This window comes from Chiloscyllium plagiosum, unplaced genomic scaffold (assembly GCF_037043375.1).
Source record: "Chiloscyllium plagiosum isolate Xiang-an unplaced genomic scaffold, Cpla_swu_hap1 HiC_scaffold_19, whole genome shotgun sequence".
NCBI lineage: Eukaryota > Metazoa > Chordata > Chondrichthyes > Orectolobiformes > Hemiscylliidae > Chiloscyllium > Chiloscyllium plagiosum.
Genome location: NW_028270157.1, coordinates 35,811,441 through 35,833,227, shown reverse-complemented (window position 1 = coordinate 35,833,227; position 21,787 = coordinate 35,811,441). Strand labels below are relative to the sequence as shown.

Here is a 21,787-nt window from a genome sequence, read left to right as displayed (position 1 = left end):
GTAAATGAATCTTTTTCACCTCAGTATTAATCCAGTGAATGTGTTCCTGGGTTAATACACCTTCCTTGAGAAGTGGTGCCCAAAATTGAATGTAATAATTCACATAGCATGTAACCACAATTGCGAACAACTGTAATATAACTTTGTCTATTTGTATTTCAACCTGAATGAATGAAGTCCACATTCTGTTAGCCATTTTAACTATTTTTGAAGCTATTCAGTTACTTTCGTTTGTTTCTTTGCCTTGTCTCCTAAATCCAACTTCTCATTCTCAGTTTCTAAATTCTCAATAACTAGAAAACCCTGGAAGTACCTTTCTCAAGTGAAAAGTAAATGAATTGACACTTCCCCACATTAAGCTTGATCTTCCTCCAACTGCTTATTCATTGCAGGCACAATCCTCTCTGCCATCATTTCATAGTATAGGGTATATTGGCATTAGCAGTCCCATGTTGTTGGTCAGAATATGCAATTAAAAGGATACGTTTGAAGTTTATTTCATTTTCCAGTCTTCTGTATGATGAAGGATAGCTGAAAAAGACTCAGCAGAATAATGTTTATGCTGGCCAACATCCAACATTTTGTGAATAATGGAGAAGTAAACTTGGTCTGCTGGCATGGACTATTCACACATTAGCACTTGCAGAGGTGGAAAGGTGCTTACTATATGGGGATTGTGTCATATATTTAAATGAAATGTAAACTTGTATAATATGCAGTGATGACGGACAGCTGGGGGAAAAAAAGTGTTTTGGAATGCATGCCCACAATGTTGAAATACGCCTCCTGCTGGTTCTCTCTGACACCCCAGCAGAGACAGCGGCCATGGTGAGGTGCTCTCCATAACTGTGTTAACCTGACATCAATTTACTTCAAATATGGGAGCAGACAGAGGAAGTGGTTGTTTTTCCATCCTTGTAGAGAAATGCCTGAACTCTCTGCTTTATCTTTCAATGACTTGCCATTGGGAAGATCAGGAACCAGGCTGCATGTTATCATTTTGCACTCTCTGTGCCCTCTCAGCAACATGCATCATTTCCAGGTGGAAACTTACTGATAATATGTTGAGAACTGAATACAACTTCTTTCAAACACTTCTGATCATACTTGTACGGATGATAACCTGACCAGAAAAACTGAGACAAATTGATGCACTACATGACACCTATTTTTAAAAATCCAATCACAGCCTATTTTCAAATGCTTTGATCAAAAACTGCTACCTTTGGTTTATGAGAGAAGTGTTGGAGCGGTAATTTAACGACTTGGTTTTATGTAGCTGGTCTACCATTACTTTAGGCAGAAAGGCGACACCACCTTAACAGTGCACGCTGTATAAGCCCCACGTCATGTCCAGCCACCGGGCTCTACATAAATAAACGGTTTTCACCCCACTATCCATTGAAATAAAATCGAGTTTGCTTAAACCATTTTGAAATGAGAAAAAGGGAAAAGAATAAAGAACCGATGCAGAACAGTAGAAAACAGTTCCTGAGTCATGAGTGATTCCAAATTTCCCGGGATAATCTCGGATTTAAATAGTGTTTTTTTTTGCTGCAGCCAAATTTCAAAATGCCTTTAGGACCCAATGAAGGGATTCAAATATTTCAAAGCGACAGGTTGTAGAGACACAGGGTTTTGAGTGCAATGGTTTTTTTGTGAGCTGTGTCGGTAGCGGTTCGTTACCGAGCGAGAGAGGGCACTTGTTGAAGTCATTGCCCGCTTTACCTGCTCCAGTTGGTCGCTCCAGGATAAAATCCTGGAATAAAATTATTTGTATTTAACAACTAAACATTCTGAAATATTTAACAATATAACAGAAGGTAATTTCTTTCTTACTTGTTAACTTAATAACTACTTCTACTCCAATCTATCAATGATTTAAATTCGAATATTCACTATATGTCTGAATTAACAATGTAATGTGTTTATAAATGTGTGTGTCATTCAGATTCCGGTAACCGGCTCACATCTAAGCGATGTTTTGCAGTGGATTTCTCGAACTCGTATTTCTGTTTAATAGGACTTAATGCTGGTGCAAAGAGCTGGTCAAATAAGACGACGCGGATCATCATTTGATTGAAAAACCTTCCAGCTTTTAAGATTCAGTCCCACCAAAACTGGACTGACATAGTTTTCAGGTAAAATCCTGACCTGAGCGAAAAAATGTTTCCCACTTTGTATTTTTTTATTGCTTAGCAGTCTGGGGTAACCCAGCACGTGTCCATCACCTATCACTCAGCAAAAAAAAAAATTGGAGGAGGCCTCCTTTGTATAAGAGAGGATTAGAATTTAACTTTAGTTTTGGTCTATCTGCATTTGTGTGTGTTTGGGGGAGGGGGGAGCTTTGGGGAGAGGATTATTTTATGCAAACAATGTTTAACAAAATCCAAAAGCATGCACCCATTTCAGAAAAAGAAACCAATGTGTCCGCGTATTCTGCATTTCGCTTTTATAAGTGAAGAGCCGAGACAGTACCGCGAATGTTGATTTTCTTTACATTAAAAAAAGGTCTGGGGTACCTTCTACTTGTCACAGGTCTTTTGTAAAAGCTGAATTCAACGTGTTGATTATTCATCAACTTCTCTCTAAGAAATGCTTCAGTTTATTAATTGAAACGAGTCTGAGTAATTATCGGGAAGCTAAATCATAATGGTAATTTTTATTTAATAAAAGCAAGTTGAATGCATTAAGCAGGTTTGAGGACGGGGTTTTGAGAAAGCTGTGGCGCTGCTACTTAGTGTCACATCCCAGATTCGGGTTCGGATGCATTGACGAGACATGAAATGGTGTAGTAAAGAGACCATCGTCTCCTGCATTTGAAGTAATCAAGGTGATGGCCCACAGTGCAGACCCTCACCAAGGAAGGGGAGAGGTGCAATCGGTTCGGTAAACCGGGAGGCATTGGCTTGCTGTTCCCCAGTTTGGGATTAAAAGCCTGGCGATTCGAGCCGAGTTAACGGACTGTAGGAAGTTACAGAGCTTCGGCGCAACTAATTATGGAGGGGCTCTCACTTTCACTCTCCAGTGTAAGCTCCGTGCACGCCTCTGAGATGCTGTTAAACGCTCCCTGGACTGAGCCACAGTCTCCCGAAAGTTCATACCGACACCAACTTGCACCCTCCGCACTGGTTTCCGTTCATATCGCCCGTCGGGTAAAAAAAAATCGATTCCAGAAGTCTTCAGCTACTGATGATTATAAATACAAACGACTGTAACATGTACCGGCTTGAATATTGTATATAGCAGGAAAGAGAGGGGCAGGACTGGCGATGAGTGTATAACTGAGAACAAACAAAATGTTCTGGGGGGGGGGGGGGGAGAAACACCCCTCAGAAAGACGTTTTATCGGAACTTGAGGGAGACTTGAGTTGTGGGCAATATTTCAGCTAGAAATGTCCACCAACAAATTCTGTCTATTCCCATAACCATTCCCAGTTCAAATTAATCAGATTTTGTTCCTCATTCCCACTTAACGAAAAGCGCAACTCGTTATAACCATGACCCCAACTCTAAACTTAGTTAAACTGGGTAGCATGGCAAGGTTCAAACAAAAGTACACTTTATCCATAACAAAATCACACTGCACAATTAAAGCTCCTTCATTATCACAATGTTTTGACAAAAAAAAGACAATTGAAAAGTTCACATTTGTGAATATTTTATAACAATTGAAACATAGGATGATTTGCTATATTTTCATAGATCACGTTGACTCCGATCTGAATTGTTTCATTTTGCATCATGACAGGCGGGAATTTGACCTTAAAGATTAGTTTAACGCGCAACGCTTTTGCATCCAAGCGTTAGTGGTGTTTGTATGGTAGAGTTAAGATGTTTAAAAGCAAATTTAAACGCTCTGTGTTAAAATCTCCCGCGCTGCAACACTGAAAAAGTTTGACAAGTAACTCACGCCACCGCCATGAAAAATAAAAGTTCCCGTTCACTGGTGACTGTATTGTCCAGATATTTTAGCGCCCCTTCATCAACTTTGTTTTAGATAATACTTATTATGCCAGGTTATGTTTTCGATAATGTTAAGATTTAGCAAAGTACAAAGGGTTTGCTATGGCTGTGAAAGGAATCGCCTATTCCGCTTCATTTTGTACATTCAATTCATAAAAATATCCATTTTAAACAGATTCTCTCAATGTTTAAGGCGTACCAACATTCAACTGTTATTCGCTGCGTCTAGACATTTAAACGAAAAGCAAATACGTCCCATATTTCCATTTGATTCGTTCTCCCCCCCGCCCCCCAATACTGGAAATCCCCCCAAACTTAAACTTCTAGAATGTGTGCGGATATTCTTCCCATTAGCACCTTTTTCGCAAAGCAGTCCAACTCCCTTCACTTATATACAGCTTTTTAATGAAGAATGTATGAAATGTGGAACAGGAAATAATTTCTCATCGTCTAGACTCGCCATTCAGTGTAAGAAAATGCCAAAAGCTTATAGCAACCTCGGCACAAAAGTACATATATCATTTTTGCAACGTTTCGCCTTTTATCTACCAGGTGGTCAGTCCCTGAGCTTCCTCCTTCCAATATTCCCTCCGTTTTACAGATATTTAATTTACAACCAGCAGATGGCAGCAAAATTCCATACTTCAGTGAAACTCCTATTCCTGACTTTAAACCTGAGCGAGCTAATTCGAAATAGTGACAAGAACTACGACTTTGCCAAAAAAAAGAAGAAACATGGTAAAGATGTGCCAGTGTTTGCTATGTTCTGCAATAATATAATAATTTTCAATAATAATGCAGAACTGAGCTTCAGCTTCATGCTACCATATATAACACCAAAACTGTAGCCGTAATATCACGTTTGGCAATGATCGCTTGACTATATTTTGGTCCGATATATTACGCGCATCCAAAATCGCCTTTAATGTGGAAGCTGGCTTTGGAGTGGCGCGTTTTAACAGTTGTGTAAACTGTGATGCTAGATACCCCTTTAGCCTCAAACCATTTTAACAATCTCTCGACTTCAATAACACAATCAGACTCCATTCATTTAAAAAAAAGGAATTTCAGTCTTAGAAATAAAGGGCTTCTTTAGCTGGAAATGAATGCTCCGCCAGTAAGGTGAAACCAGCTGTGAAATATCTGCCCTCGCGTTAGTGACAGTCTCCAGCCTTTTATTAAGGCATTTCGGTTCCAAATTCGACTGAACGACTCGGGGCTATTTCGCGTTTGATTCCCTATTTAGGAGAGAGAGAGCATTTGGATATTTGTGAATCACTTTCCACGCCACAAACGGCTTTCTTGTTCAGCGCACACTTTTCTCTGCGAAATAAAAGCCTAGGATTCAGACGGATGTTCTACTCACTGGACCAAATGGATAGCCGGCGCCACTTTTAAATAAAAAAAAACAAATCTGTCATGTAAATAAGGTGATGACTTTATTATTAACTAGAAAGAGGGTCAGGCGGTAACTGAAATCTCACCAATGCAGAAAACATCGCAGACTCAGACCCAGCAACTTCCCTTTTAACTGCAGTACTTTGCGCTGTTTCTAAAGTTGTGTCGTTAGATGGAGTTGCAAACTCGTTGAGTTTCATCTGCTACCGATTCAGACGCAACTTTGTGGGGGTGGTGGGGGCTGAAAGAGTCATTTCTTTTGGTGAAATCTTTTGGAGCCGCCGGATTTATAGAGAGCAACGCGTTGCCGCACCCTAATATCGTTCAGATTTTAACCCATCCAACAGAACCGTTTACCGAATGGTCGGTTGGAATACACCGTGATAGGAGTCGCATTGCTGAGAATAAGGTGGCCAACATGTGCAGATTAATGTCAGTGCCCAATGTTCCAGCCCAGCCTCCCCGGGTCTGCTCCACACACGCTTCTATTTTCCGGCAAGCCTCTCAGGCAATGTTGGGAGTCTAATTTTTGTCTGTCCTCTTGGATTTTTATTGTGCATCTCGCATTTGGAGAATTGCACTGTTGGCTGATGAGGTCCGATGCCCCTTGAAGTGACAAGTGGGAAAGTTCCAAAGTCCCGCTTTGTGCTTCCAACCCGCGTGAAATAAAACCGACCCAAGTGCCGGCGAAATCACACAACACAGATCAGATATTAGCTTGGTTTGCATTCCCTGCAGTAAGCTGCCTGACTCTCAGTTTATTTAAACAAGTCAGCTTTGAATGTTAGTAAAACAGCTCCGCAGCTGCTCGCTTGTGTAGCGGTATTTCACAATTGCTGAGCACTTGTCCGATTTTACGTAAAACAAACGCAAAAGCGCTGCTCAATTCTTTCTCCCTCCTTGTGATAGTGTGTCCGAATTGTGCGGTGTGCTCTAAGTACGACTAGGCTACGGCGGCGGAATAAAGGTATAATCAGTGCCGGCTCAACTTTAATCTGCAGACAAAACTCACCACAGAGTATTGTTGTAAACTAGACATTAATATTGTAGAAATGCAACATTGTAGCGCGGCACGCGATACATGAAGCGATGATCCTGAATCATTTTAAATGCGTGCTCAGCATTTGTTTTCTGCATCAGCCTGAAATCTGTCAACACCAAAAAATATCATAGAAGTGCTCGCGTAATTTTCGTAAACCGACCCTATTCTCCGCATCAGTTCCAAAAGGGTTATTCTCCAAACAGAAATTTCTTGTAAAGGGAGAAATTGTCAGTCTAACATGAGACAAGGGCACCTCGAAAAGTTGATTTTGGGAAGGTTTTATGGCTTAACTAAATGCGACTTTTAATGAATCTCAGCGTAAACCAGTGAACAATGGAATGTAAAAATGAAATATCCACTTTCTTGTCGTTCAAAGAAGTGATTAAAAAAGAATCTGGCAACCACGCGTCACTGGGAGGAGGAGTTGAACTTGGAGTTAAGCGCCCGACAAGTCTAACACCTCCTTGCAGTCAGCAGCTTAGAATGGAGTTTAGAAATAATTGCACTTGTATATTCGTGCTGTGCAACACGCTTTAGTGCAACCTCTCAACACCGTACAGCAGTTCAGATACTCCGTGAGCAGTGCCCTTGCATTGAACTTTCACCTTGCGAACCCGCCCAGACTCTATTGGCTAACAGTCAGAAAAACAGAGGACATTTCCCCCTTTCCTCCCCTACTCTGTCGCCTGGTCCTTATCTGCCACAGCCTTAAAACTCGTTACTTTCCGTCTTTTTCACATGGGCCCTTTCGCAAGTGACGTGAAGTGGGAAAATGGAATTGTCAGATAAATCAAGGTTTGGGGACAGGAGAACTTAAGACACAAATTTCACCTTCTGGGAGAGATGTGTGTGTGTGTGGAGATTGAGGGTAAAATAGGTGCCCAAGGTGTCAACATTCTGAATGCTGCTTTCCCATTTTTTTTCTGTAATGAGAATCAAACGGCAGTCGCCTTGCTTTAACCTCAGCTTTTCTAAGTTTTAATGATTTCACAAAAAAAGTGTGGCAGGAGCACCTCCCTCCCCCTTTTGAGGGGTTTGCTAACAAGCGCTGGGCTGGGTGCCTGGCCCAGTGTCCTGGCTCCATCCTCTCACCTGGGGCTGCCTCTGGCCAGTAGCTGCAATCCCCTAGGAAGGGGCATAGATAAGGGGGGAAAAATCTTTTTAATCACCACCCTCCCCGCAAAAAAAGGACTGAAATCTTTTGTTGACATAGCAGGTGGATGTGACGTCACCTGGACGCTGCAGGCAGAGAGAGAGAGAGAGACAACACAACAATCTCACAATCCGCCGAAAGCTTTCACTTTGTAACTGCTGCAGATTAATCACAACATCCCTCCTTTCCTGTTAAACAAGAGAACAAATAGAAAACCCAGCCCCTGATTAAAAAGTGCAGCCTCTTCCCAGTGGCAGCTTGTGTCAATGTGAGGGAATCTGTCAAAGACAGGCACGTGTGAGGTGAATGCTGTCTCTTTGAGGTGGGGTTGGTGTATCGGGGTGGAGGGGAGGCTGCTGTGACTGGAGAAGCAAAGATATTGGGAGTGAACAAGGAGCGAGTGAGCGCAGTGCTCTCCCTCCCTCCCTGGTGCCTGTACACTGGGCTGCCCTCTTCCCCTCCCACTCGTACACAACACCAGTTTCTCAACCAACCCATCTCGCCACCCCCCCATGTGCATTTGCAAACATTAAATCGAACCTGAAGAATTATTTCGTCCCGCACCACGTCGCTCATACTCCGATAAACGTCGCTTTCACTTGTGGTAAGTTTCGAATTAACTTTTATTTTTTGTTCAAACTCCTGTAAAGTTGAGGGATAAGATTTCCAAGGTTATGATTTTCTCTCCGTCGGTTTTCCAATGGAAGCCCCCACCCCCTCATTGTTGGTGATTCTCCCCCCCCCCCCAATCGTGAGTTCGTGTTTTGGTTTAAAGGAATCCTGTCGCTTTCATGGGGTTCTCATTAATTTAAACGTGACGCCCCTGCTCCACACACGAACTCTGGCTTTCCTGTATTATTTCTCTCAGCCCGAGTTCCTCCCCAGCCAGTCACTCGCATGACCAAAGTGGGACGGAACCATTCTGGTCAAGGAGGGTGACTTTTTACATCAGTAGTAAAACCTGCTGGAAGTAAATTTAACACAGTATTGTATCGATTTAAACTTGTGTGTTTTAACAATAAGAAATGAATTATTAACGGGCATTAGAAAACGTAAATGAGTTATAAGGAAACTTTAGTTCTTCATGAGAACGCTCACTGTCTTACACTCAAGCTAATGAAGGATTCTACCCTCCCCCTTTTCAAATTTAGAATGTAATTATTGACATTATTGTGAATGATTTAATTGAAGCATTAGTTTCAGCGTGTTGGTGACTGGACATTACTCTTGGAAACTCCAGTGCAAAGTTTATTGTTATGAACAGCTGATCTGAAAAGTTGGCAAATTGATGGATTTGAATGGGACATTAACATATGAAAGAGATTGCTGCCGAACCGTTGAGGAAATGTGTACGTTCAGAGAATTTATTTACAAACGCAACTTCAATGAATGGGGAAAACTGACCTTTACAAATAAACAGTACGCATGCTTGAGAGACGATGCATTTTTGTGTTCCCATAATCTGTCAGCCTGGTCAAGAGAAGGGGAGAGAAATAATGGTGATTAGTTTTTGCAAATTTGTTGGAATAAATATGCACCTGCAACACACTTTCTATCTTTCAGTCAACAACTCTAATGGGTAATGCATGCAATGTTGCATGTGTTTGGAAGATAAACTCTTGTTGAGAATGTATTATTTTCCAAAAATACGTCACAAATTGACATTGGTTATAAGTTTCATGACTGTTGCAAGTCTGTTCACTATTGCCAAATTGTTAACATGTTTGAATGATGTGAAGTTTGGTTATTTGCACTTGTTGAGCTGTCAAAAACATTTCAGTACCACTGTCTCTCAGCATTGTCTGAAAAATCACCTTTACAACTGTTTCTGCTTTGATTCCTTATTAATATACATGTTAAATGTAAATCAGTTTTCAAAACAAATTGCTTGAAACTGTATTAATTTAAAGTTCCTCCAAATATGTCCCACCCTTAATTTTTGGAACATTGGCTCAAACTTCTCCATCGTTGTTTTCAGTCTGCTATTCACTTTATATCGACATCACTGTCACCTCTATTTAATTATATAGAGGTAGAGGATATTAACTGGGAATTCACTTGTGCTCCTATTAATAGAAAAGGACTGAACCTGTGATTGTCATGTTAGGGGGTGTATCCTTGTAATTTGTAATTCTAAATAAATGCTTATACACATGTATATATGCTTAAGTTCTAGCCTTCACCAATTGACTTTCTGGAGTATAATAAGAACTTCAGTGCCACTCAAAGCCAGTTGGTTTTGTGCCAATACTATTTAGATAGTCCTTCCACACCGTAGCAAATCCCAATCGTAGCTGCTTCATGAACAGGAGCTTGACATGGATAGTAACTATCACCAACCTCAAGCATGATTCTTCCTGAGTACTAAAACTTTCTTTTATGCCTGCAATTTTGTTTGCACATTTTATTATTTTCCTGAATGCCATTATCAATTAGCAAGTTTTGAGAAGATTTGTAGCTCAGGTTGGGGTTATGGTTGTAGGTTTGCTCGCTGAGCTGGAAGGTTCGTTTTCAGATTTTTCATCACCATACGAGGTAACATAATCAATGAGCCTCCAGATGAAGCTTCCAGAGGCTCACTGATGATGTTACCTAGTATGGTGATGAAATATCTGAAAACGAACCTTCCAGCTAAGCGAGCAAACCTACATCCAGAGCCATGGTCAAGTTCAATACTTCTGACCAATGTTGCACCAGTATTTCGCTCTGTTTGAGTCTAGCACATAGTATGTACAGCAGAAAGATTGCATATTTCATATCCTGAGGATATTCTAAAGTACTTTACAGTTGATAGTTTTAAATCGTAGCATGCAACTAATATGAGGAATGCAAGCTCACAAACAACAATGATAAATTGATCTTGTGAAGAGCACATCTTTCTGATTTTCTTTACATTATTTGATTGTGGGCTAAAATGGGAAAGGATTGTTTTAAAACCAAGGACTGGGGAAGGATTTGCTTTACTTTTGAAAACAAAGCACTGGAACTCATTATGAGTTGTGTTTACATTTTTGCATTGCCAGCAGCATAGGAGAAGAGATAAGACAGTGTGGCACCAAGTTGTGTATGCAGAGGGAGATTCAGATGGCAACAAATTGGTTTGTGAAAATGTGACCAGTTGTGGATGCCAGAAATCATCAACCAGAAGGCAATTCGGGCTCTTGGGCAGACTAACAGTTTGGGGGTTTATAATAGAAAGTGTAGGAAGCTTTCAGACTGCTGGAAGAATAGGTTCTGTGTCCCTATATCTCTGCAGTTCAAATACCTGATGTCTAAAAAAGTCAATTATTTTCTCCTACCAATTGCTGCAATTTGTTGCCTTTAAAAGGTAACAAAGAGATGTTGTAATCAGTATACTAATCAGCAAGTGCCTCTTGCAAAGAAGTGAAAGAATCTGGAGAAAGGAAATTGAGAAACAGAAGATCTTGGAAGCAAAGGGACATTTCATTGAACCATACAGGTTGGTGCAATTGAACTGTGTTTCTCCAGTTTCTCCATCATTTTGTTTGTTTGTGTGTATGACTATATATGTATAGGTAGGGATACAAGATGGGTCTTTAAGCAGAAAGGGAATCCAAAGGTTACAGGGAAAAGGCAGGAACATGGAATTGAGGATTGTCAATTCATCCATGATCTCATTGATTAGTGGAAGAAACTTGATGATTTGATTGGCTTACTTCGGTTCCTATGTCTTATGGTCTTATGGGTTAGAGTTTCAACTCATAGATCTATACGTTGATAGTTCATGGTCTTGTTTATCTGTAACTAGAACCTATTCATTTGTAACAAACAGTCATTCTCATCAAGTACAGAAACAGAGTCAATGCTTTCTGTTCATCTGACTCCACCAGACAGGCAAATCAGGACTTTGTGTACTTTGAGTAAATCATTAACGTTTGTGGCAATCCAGAGCATAGTGCGGATTGAATCACTATATAGGTAGTTCTTCTATAATGCTATAGTTATGTTCTTGTGCAACCCATGTTATAGAAAAATCGTCCTTCAGAAACAGCGTTTGAAGTGTTGGTGATGTAATTGTGTTACAGTCAACACACATTTTAAAAGTTTGCTTTAGAAACGGTGTCTCCAATTCATCAATCGCACTAAAGCAAATTCACATTAACGAAATATGTGAAATGAATGACCTGTGCTTTCCCAAGCAGGTGGTAACAATCTGTTTTGGGCCATCTTTTTTGACGACATATTAACCAGTTCATTTAGAAGAACTCTGCTGCTCTTTATGTTGAAGCTATGATATCTTTTGCATCCACCCAAGCAAGCAGATGCAACATCAGCTCAATTTACTATTTGGAAGATAGCTTTGATAATAAAATATTTCTTTCAACCTACACTGAAGTATTGACCTGAATAACCTGTCAAATGTGAACTTGGAACACGGTACTGATGTTGGCACTAAACTTTTACCCATGGCTTGGCCATGCTGAACTCTATTGGACGTACACCTGTTAATGTATTGACTTCGTAATTTTTGTCTTCTATAAGATTTATAGTTCTTTTCAATCTTCATCCACCATATCTTTTAAACTTTCAACTCCTTTCTTTTTCCACTGTCATTTCCCATTAAGCCATCTTCCTTTCTCGCACCCAACCTTCAATCATCTCTATCTTCCACCCAAATCATCCTGCTTAATTCTTTAGGGTACTTAAAAATTAACATCTCAAACACTTTGAGCCAATTCCTCTTGGATTTGCACTACCACACTCTCTAGTCTATCCAATGTTTCCCATATTCTGACTCGAAACTCACACAATAGTAATCTTTGACCTCACCATAACTAATGCAAAGGGATATCCACTGGGAGCCATCATAATGTTTAACTGATTCAGATATGTGACCTGGAGTATCTCCAGCTCTGAAACTGCTCTCAACATACTTCTAATTATAATGAAAAATAAAGGGCCTAAAGCAATTCCTATCTTCCCATCTGACATGTTTACATGGCTTTTAACTGTTCTGTGGCAAAATGTTAACTATTTTAAAGTTATCAAAATTGCCCGTTCTTGTGAGATTGTCTTTCAAATTAAAGGTGGTGACTGGATGATTTGAACTGGCAGTGAGGCCAAAAGAAGTAAAGAACACATCTAATTTGCAAAACCCTAAAATCCTAAGGACTGCAAGCTTTCTGTTTGCTGTTGGACAGTAGCCCGAAGACCCTGCAGCTGGCAACCATTATCATTGCTACAGATCTTAAGATTTACGAAAGGAGGTGGATTTCTGCCCATTGTTTTGGATGCATCTTCTTGTCAAGGGGCAAGCCTACGCCTGTGGAATATTGGACTAGTGATAGTAACCTGAAGACAGAAATACAAGCCAGTTATGTTTATAAGAGGTCAAAGGCAAATGAGTATAATTTGTTTTACATGTTGGGAATGTTGGGGGTTAGTGGTAAAGGAAAGGAGGAAGATTATAGCTGTGTTTCATAATTTATTGCCAAACTTCTAAAACTTTTCGATGTAATAATTAATCATTGGTTTCTCTCTTTTAATTAATTATTCTATTAAACTCAGTTGAGGTTGATGTTGCACCATGTTTCACACAGAAGTGCAATGAAGTTTAAAAGATAATGCATAATTCTTTTGTACTATATGTCTTATCTATTTGTGTCAAAGTAATTTTGGACTGATGTGAACTTAGTGCTGCAAATGTCACCACTTTAGTTTGTGTGAGAAGTGAATATGTTCATAGTCATGATTCATATTTATCATGGAGTTGATACAAAATAAACTCCACATCACAAAAAAGTATATTTTCAAAATGAAAAATCTGAGGCCATTGCCCCCTGACCTTTTCTTGATTTGGAAATAATGTTATGAAGATGTGGGTGTACTGTACTTTCAAGGGAGTTAAAAGCTGGTAGAGATACCTGACAGCACCAAGTGTTTTCAATAAGGTAACAATGTAACAGTTGGTTGAAAGCTAAATTAGCCGTTTGCTTGGAAAGAACAAAACAGATTTGAATTAGGCCAATCAATTTGAATTATACCCCGAAAAATACCAAATACCAGTCCTGTTTGAATTTAGTATATTGATAATCTTAAAAGCCAATGACACAATCCGATGCTTTAGGGATATAAAAAAATGGGGAAAATTGAACAGTTGAGAGGAGAACTGTCAATCCCCAGCATGAAAAAAGACTGCCCAAAAAATAGCTTTCATAAAGGTACCTTTATCAATCAGTAACCTGTGAACAGAATCCCCAAGAAGAAGAAAAGAAGACTGAAAGTCAGAGAAATGAAAGGCTGCTTGGCTTTGAGATAAGAAGTTTTGTTTTGTAAATCATAATCAGGAGTTTTATCAGACTAGTATAGAAGGGAAGGTAAAATATAGATTCGAGGAATGAATTGTAAATAGTTGTTAGTTAATTATCCTCTGTTATACTTTAAGAAATAAAGTTGTTAATTTTTACTTTAACTCAGTTCTTGGCGTATTGAATTTTCACAGATTACTGCACAGGATAAATCTTTTCTGTGTTGCTGGTTTTAAATTAAGTAGGAGAGTTTATCCCTGTGTCTTAACAATAAATAGCTGGGAATTGGTTTTCAAATGAAAATCGTAGACCATAAACATGGATATTTTTAACTTTTGAGGATTCAATGGAATGGAATGCATTGTGTTTTTATTTCCTTTATTCCTACAATAAACAGAGTGACATGCCAAAACTGATTTTAGTAATATCATTAGACTGAAAGGGATGACAAGGTAAATTGAAGTTGGTAAATGTTAAGCTGGGTTCAGAATATTACAGCAGTGAGGAGAAGCTGTGGGTAAAGAGGTTCTGAGTTTCTGTGGAAGAAGGAATTAGAAATGAAATGGTTTGATCGACCTTCAATTCATCTTGAAGATGTAGGAAGAGTGAATAACATGCAAGATGTTGTAGTTGCAGTTTCGCATGAAAGAAATGACAGTTTACAGGAAAAAAAATGACAATAATTAGACTGAAATAGGAGGACAGGAAAAGTAGTGACCAAGGAAAGGAGTTTGGAAGCAGGAAGTAAGAAGAGAACCATTTTATTATACAGTATCTCAGTTGAGTGTAACCTGTTACATCTTCTGTATGTAATGGAATGATGTTCATGATAACACTATACACAGCGTTTAACTTATTGAAAGGGATTATCTGTTTAGCACAAACAGGACTAATGGGTTATGGGAAATATTGCGATAAGAAATATTAAACATATGAAGGCGAAGAATGAATGCCGTCCAGGGTTCGGAGATGATACCTATTCAGTATGCTTGTGAACAGCTTGATATAACTGCAGTCATTAAAAAAAAATTGAAAGCAATAGTGGGATAGTCTTTTTTGCCATCACATTTTACCAAATTGCCTGCTTTTTATTGCAGCAGTTTTAATAAATTTATAAAGAGTTGAAGGTTCAGTCTGCAGATTACTGTTCAATTGTGAAGTATAAAACCACCTCCTCCCTCCATTGTCATACCAAAATGTATGAGAAGGAAAGACGTAGCAGTTCAACCATTTTCATTTATGAGGAAGAAAGAATGTATGTACAGGTGCTCTGCAACTAAAGGAAATTGATGAATACTGAATGAAGCATCCAACAAGGATTATCAGAAATTGAACAAGATTGGATTATGTTTGAAGGAGGTAATTGGTAGAAAACAGAACATGGAGATGACTAAGTGTTTGAGTGAATTGTCAATGAGCATGAGGGTGTGTTAACAGCCACAAACGTGGTTGGTCTATTTTGAGGGAACATTTTTGATTAGAAATTCATAATCACAAAATATTGAAGTGCAGCATTCCAGACCCAGTCAAAATAAATGATTTTTAATAAATTATTCACCAAGATGTTCAGAATCAGAACTTCAAAGTTATGCAGTTCAAACAAGACCTTCAGGAGAATAGCTTTGCCAAAAAATGTTGGAGCTAGTTCAACAACCCAAAATTGTAGGGGGAATTCGATAATGAATAGTGGGTTCATTAATTTAATGTTTACGTAAAGAAATAAAAGGAACCATCTGTCTTGAAGAATGAGCACATTTCTACAGAAATGGAAAGGTGAAGTGGGAGAAAGGGCAATACTGTGCACTGCGATTTTTACAAAGGAAGTGAAGGCTTTGACAAGGGTACTGAAGAGATTTACTAGAATAATTCCAGAGATTTAGTGTTGCAATTATCTGGATGGACTGGGTTTTTCCTTAGAGTAGAAAAGGTAAGAAGAGATTTGATGAAGTTGTTTAAAATCATGAAGAGGTTAGATTGAATAAATGAAGATACACATTTCCAGTGCTTGAAGAGTTTATTAACCATAGATTTAAGGTGACCTGACAAAGAAGGTATGCAACATGAGGTTAGGATTTAGCACTTACGGTTGATAAAGGTGGTGAATAAGGTTGTGTTGTAGTTTTTGCAAAATAATTGTTAAAACTGGAAAGAAAAAGATTGTAGGTCTCTAGGTGAGTGTGTGCAACAGGATTCATTGTATTATTTTTCAGAAGAGGTGGTGTATACTCAATGGACCAAATGGTGTCCTTCTCTACTAAGAGAATGTGCAGAATTTGTGAAGTTGGACAGTATATGACTATATAGGGATGTATATAATTCTTATAGAATCATTGGGAGGAGGGGGATCACTCCTGATGAGAAGTTTATGGAGTCCAAAACATGGAAGATCTGGTACATCTGGGGTGAAAATGTAGATCAGTGGCATAAAGAGAAATGGATGCAAGCTTTTTAGTACAGCCATTGAAATTAGAGCAGGAAGAGCAAAATGAATCATTAATGTCAGTTTTCTCCCGAGAATGAACACAATCACATACCAATTGGATGGAGAATTGTCAGATAATATTAGACAGTGTTTAGGCAAGCAACCAAAAAGAACAGCTGTTACAAGGAGTAGGGAGTTAGCAGCTGACACTTAGATTGTAGTTGTCTTTGTTAGTGCTACCTGTGGATTTACTAAGATTATGTGCAGGGAGACATTTGGCGTGAGCTTTATCAGATTAATTAAGATGCCAAGTAAAATAAGTAAAAGCCTTTTATGAGGGGTACCAGAGTGGCAACCATAATTGAACCAAGATGTAACATGAAGAAAGGGGAACAGTAAAGTAGAACATCATGCAGACTAAAACAATATTAGTTGCTTTACTGGCACAGATAGAAGAATCCAAAGAATACAAGCAGATTTGTGGAACTGAAAAGATTCGAGTAATTTTCAAAAACCATTTTAGTTGGAGTCACTAACTGTAAAGAAACAATCTTTTTAAAGCACTTTTGCAAGCAGATATAAAGGCAATTGTCAAAATAGTCCAGAGCTGAGATAGTGGCTCACTTGAAAACATTTATATTACACATGGTCACTAAACAGGTTGGAAAGCAGGATGTGGTTTGTACTTTGAAAGAATTTGCAGAATTGGCTGTAGCTATTTGTTTTCAAAGCCAGAGCTAAGTGTTTGGATTTTCACTTTAAGGAAGGAAAATACTGCTGTACAGCCAGATTACCAACGCAGCAAGATGGGACACAGGCATGCTCTTATGGAATTCTGTTTTGTACCTGCACTGTCTTGGCTAATGCATCAGCCTGTGGTTGGAAAATTTGGGAAATTTTATAAATATTTAGAGGAAACTGGATTAAGAAAGATGGCTAAGCAGTTGTTCAGCTGAAAGAGTGATGTTTCTGACTTCAGGGTCATTTACACCGACAGTATCTTTTCCAACAACATCTTTCCTATCAATTACATTGGTGCTTCAACTCCTTCACACAGTGATTGAACAATTGACATAACAATTGGATAGAGAGAAACTGACATAAAATCAATTGTTAGCAGAAAATAATTAATTTTAGGAGAAACAGTCTGCCAGTCTAAGATTAGAGAGCAAGCGTAGGTTAATGCAGATGGTGCAGATGATTGTAGTCAACAGATATTAGAAGCCTTATAAAAATATTAAGTAATTGATTAAAATATACAGTGTATATATAATAGAATTTAATTGAATAAAAACACCCAAGTTGAGAAGTATTACAGGTGAAAAGAAACAAAACACTTGTTTCTTGACACTTAGTGTTCAATGGCATTAATCATGTTCAGCTCTGGCTGAACTCAGTCATCATATATTACCAGCTGAAATTGTTGCCCTCCTGCCGTTGTTGGGATAATAAGTGACATTGTTTTGTGCATTTTCAAAATCCTAGCATACTTCCTCAGCACAAAACTGTCCATAATTTTCTATTAAATAATGACATACTGAAAGGTAGGTTGGTGTGTGAAAAGTCTCACTGGTGTCTCATAGAAGATGATGATATAAAAAAAACCCAGAATTTGGATCAATAAACTGGCTCGTGTTTGCATGACATTAAGATTGATGGATTTCAAATGTTGAATTTATCTTGAAAAATATTGTAACATGCTGTCTTTATAGGCAGTTCAAAACATGGTCCCATTTTTTATACTAGTATCTTAAAATAGTAATGAATAAGTGTTGGCTTTCCAGTCCTTGAGTGTGTTTTGTAAACAGAAAACTGATTTCAAAATGCCAGTAAATAAATTTACAAAGTAGAGCAATGGAAAACTGGTTATTAGTAGCCTTTCATTGCAGCACATACTGTGTTTCAAAAAATATATCTCCGTTATCCTTAAACATAGAATTGTAATAAAGATTTGAAGATTGAATATCCTTTTTAATGACAAATGAAACATTCATATATATTGGCCAATATCACAAAATTAGACAGTTTCCCCCTGAATCCAGGCGAAATAACTCAGCGTTATCTCTGATACCATCTCACCTTCCTTTCTACACAAAGCTCAGGAGTTTTTCCAGATTACCAGGTTTAGGGCAAAAGCAAAGTCATAAGCCATGAAAGAAAGTATTTCTGGCCAATTTTGTATGTTGGTACGAGGTCTTTGAAGTATTGGGGAAGGGTTGAGAGGGAGAGAAGCCCAGTCATAACAATGCATTAACCACCAAACATCATTGCTCAATTATTGTGTTGGAATTCAGGCAGTTCAAATTTTAAATTACCAGGTGGGTTAATTTGTGTCCACAGGTAGTTAAAGAAACAAAAAAAAATCTTGGTTAACTCGGTGTGCATTATTTTGCTTGGGCCTCTTGAATATCCCAAATGTAATTGTTCTGTTTTTGATTGCTCTACTTCAATTGCTTTGGGCCTGAATTCTGGCTGCACCCTCTACCTCTGAACTTCACTTTCCACATTTAAGACAATCCTTGAAAGCTCCTTTATTACCATGCTTTTGGTCATCTGACCTAATATTTCCTTATGTGGCATGTATCTTATTTTGTTTAATAATTTGATAACAATCTTGGAGCATTTTTTACGTTGAAGCATGACATCAACATAATTAGTTGTTTGAAACAGGTAGTGCATTGATTTAAGATGCGGCCAGTAGCTTTTTAGCATTTGTTAATAAAAACAAAGTGGTGGAGTAACTCTGCAGGTCTGGTAGCATCTGTGAAGAGAGAAACAGAGTGAACATTTTGGGGCTGATTTGCCTCTTCTTCAGAACTTACTGCATCTTTAACTTTGGAGTCTATTTCAAACCAGCAAGAGCAGAAACCTTCCATTTCATTGCCTGTCACTCCAGGGAACCTGGGCTAAAAAACAAAATTGAGATACAGCACAAAGAAAAAAATACCCCAACAAAGCTGTTGCAAAGGGCAACCTGTTTAGACATGGCAGAGCACCCGTGTCTCAGGAGTCCTGGGATTGCTGACATTTGGCGTCACCTGGAACAAGATTTCCTGACCAGTGGACCAGGCGGGCACACACTGCTGGTGGCTATTATAGATGCTGTAAGCCTGAATTTCTTCACCTGCAGCACCTTTCAATAGCATCTACAGAATCTTCTCTGCTGTGTACAGTTGCATCTTCTGGGTGTCCACTACCACTTGCATCCTTTGCAGATCTGATAAGGCTAAACAGAATTAGAGGGTTTTTGGATTTGATGGCCTAGCAGGTTACCCATGGGTACAAGAATTCCAAACAATCCAAATTATTTAGTAATTGATATTCCATTAATGTACATCAGGTAGGTAGCCATCAAACAATTATTGTGTTTGATCCAGATATCCAAGAGGGGATACCTTTTTTCAGCAGCTATAAAATTTGCTCAAGATCTTCATACCTTCAGACAGTCAGTGGAAAGTTGGACCAGAATTTAAATAGACTTATAATTGGCCCTAGGAAAGATAAAATAAAAGCCACATGACCCACAAGAGTGGTCATCAAGCAAACCAGTGACATGCTGATGTTGTGGTTTAGATTTCTGGATTGATGTTGGATATCCTTCAGTACACATTAGCAAGGATATCAATAATGATCTGCTGTGGTATGTGTGCCTTTGCCAATTTAGCGTTGGAGAGAGGTCTGCAGCTGATGGAGGAAGAGCCTATTGAGGCCAAGTTAACTGCAACCACAAACCTAGATCCTAGAAATGCATAACCTGCTTCTGCTAATATGTGGTACTGCAGCCATCTGGCACTGCAGTTCTGTGCACAAACCCAAGCTCCCAACACAAATCAGTCCCACAATCTGCACTCCTCCTCTTCCCCAATACCCATTGCTCGTTCTCCATTCTGGTCATACCATTTTCCTCAAGGCTGATGGCCACCTAGTGGGTGATAAGTTACATTTGGGAATTACACGATACCGAAACCTTAAAGTAACATTGATAGCTTATAAGCATTCACAGTAAAAGTGACAATTTAATAAACCTTTAAAAATACAAGTAGTTTCACTTGTGAAACTATCAAGTCTTTCCCTTCCTTTTCTGTTCCTGCTGTGCAGTGTTATCTCTGCGGCTTCAGGAGATTGCTTATTCCCTTATGCTTATTATAAAAATGCTGTTGCCCTCTGAAACAGGGAGACTGTAATGGCTGTGCTAAAGACTGCTGCACCTGTGCTGATTGGTGCCCCTTAAGGCTCAACATCCATATTCATCTGAACTGAGCTTAAGTTTCTTGCACCATCTTGGGGCTCTGCATTGTTGTTCATGTCTCCAACACCTGCTCCTGCCTGCTTATGATGCTTGGTCCACCATATAATAATGTAGTAACCCATAGAAGGTCTTGCAGTACTGCATGTATCTGAGCTGGTGGAGATTGTGTGCATGAGTCATTTGATGGTGTATGTTTTGCGCAACACTCCCCGAGGAGATTTCCTTCTCTATATCTGGTGCCAACTTCTGAGTGATACTTGATTGATCTGTGGGAGATAAAAGATATGAATTCAAACTGACAGGGAGCAGGGTTTAGCGTACAAGATTATGATTCAAAAATTTGACGACCACTGACTTCAAACCAACAATAAGAGAGTGCTGATTGTGTATGTGGTTGCATGATACTGAAGTCTCCCATCTCTTTTTGAGAGAGACTGATCTCTTTATCTCCAGTGGCTGTGCATTCTGAGACTTGACCTACATCCATTGAGTTGTCCTTCACAGTGGCTATGACAAGAGTGCCAAACATTGCTTGTCTTTTCCTGGCGTTTAGAATCTTCTTTTGTGCTCTCAACTACAAGAGGGATACAAGGAAATTATGCATGACAAAATAAATGTATTCAAAGGATGGAATGATACCATTTTTGGATGTGATACTGAAGTATGTCTGTGTAGTGACAATCTGAAGAATATAGAGTGGCACAGGTGGCTGTTTTGGATGTGATTGACAGGACTTAGACAGAGTGAAAGGAATGGGTGCAACTGCAAGAGAAAACCAAGGATATCAATGAGAGAATTGACATTTGAATGTCAAACATTAATTGTATACCTTCCACAGCATGATCTCCAAAGGTGCCTCGGAGAACCTTGGGGCTGGCTTCCCTGTTTGACTCCATCTTTCATCTGTCTGCCTATAGGATGCTTCTGCATTGCCCCATGCCACAATCCCCTTTAAGTACTAAGCCTTCAATACAGATGTGGGTTTGAATCATGCTGACTTCAAATTGTTGGGAAGCCTGGATCAAGGATGCTACACCATTGATCAGTTAAAGAGACACAGAAAGATCCAGTCTATGGATTGGGTTTTCTACCTGATGAGTGCCTCCCCAACAGTAGCAGATCCAAATATTAATATTCAGTCCTATACATTTTACAACTGTGCTATCTTTGAATTTATATTTTTGATATAATGTATTAATTTTGAGCCAATTGTTAATTTGCATTTTAACTTTTCAAATACAAGTTTACTTTTGTTAGTTCCTGTTTGCTACAATAATAGTGAGTGACA

General features: G+C 38.9%; 1 protein-coding gene across 7 annotated transcripts in view; it reads left to right on the top strand.

Annotated features, from left to right (window-relative positions):
* The first annotated feature begins 8,007 nt into the window (after positions 1-8,007).
* Positions 8,008-21,787, top strand: part of foxp2 (forkhead box P2) — a 795,054-nt gene continuing 781,274 nt past the window's right edge. For 6 of the 7 annotated variants that reach the window (XM_087997213.1, XM_087997212.1, XM_087997209.1 and 3 more), the window contains exon 1: positions 8,010-8,163. The gene's annotated coding sequence lies outside the window, so the exon portion shown is untranslated. Of the gene's footprint in view, positions 8,164-21,787 lie in introns of all 7 variants that reach the window. The other variant, XM_087997217.1, reaches the window with a different exon arrangement.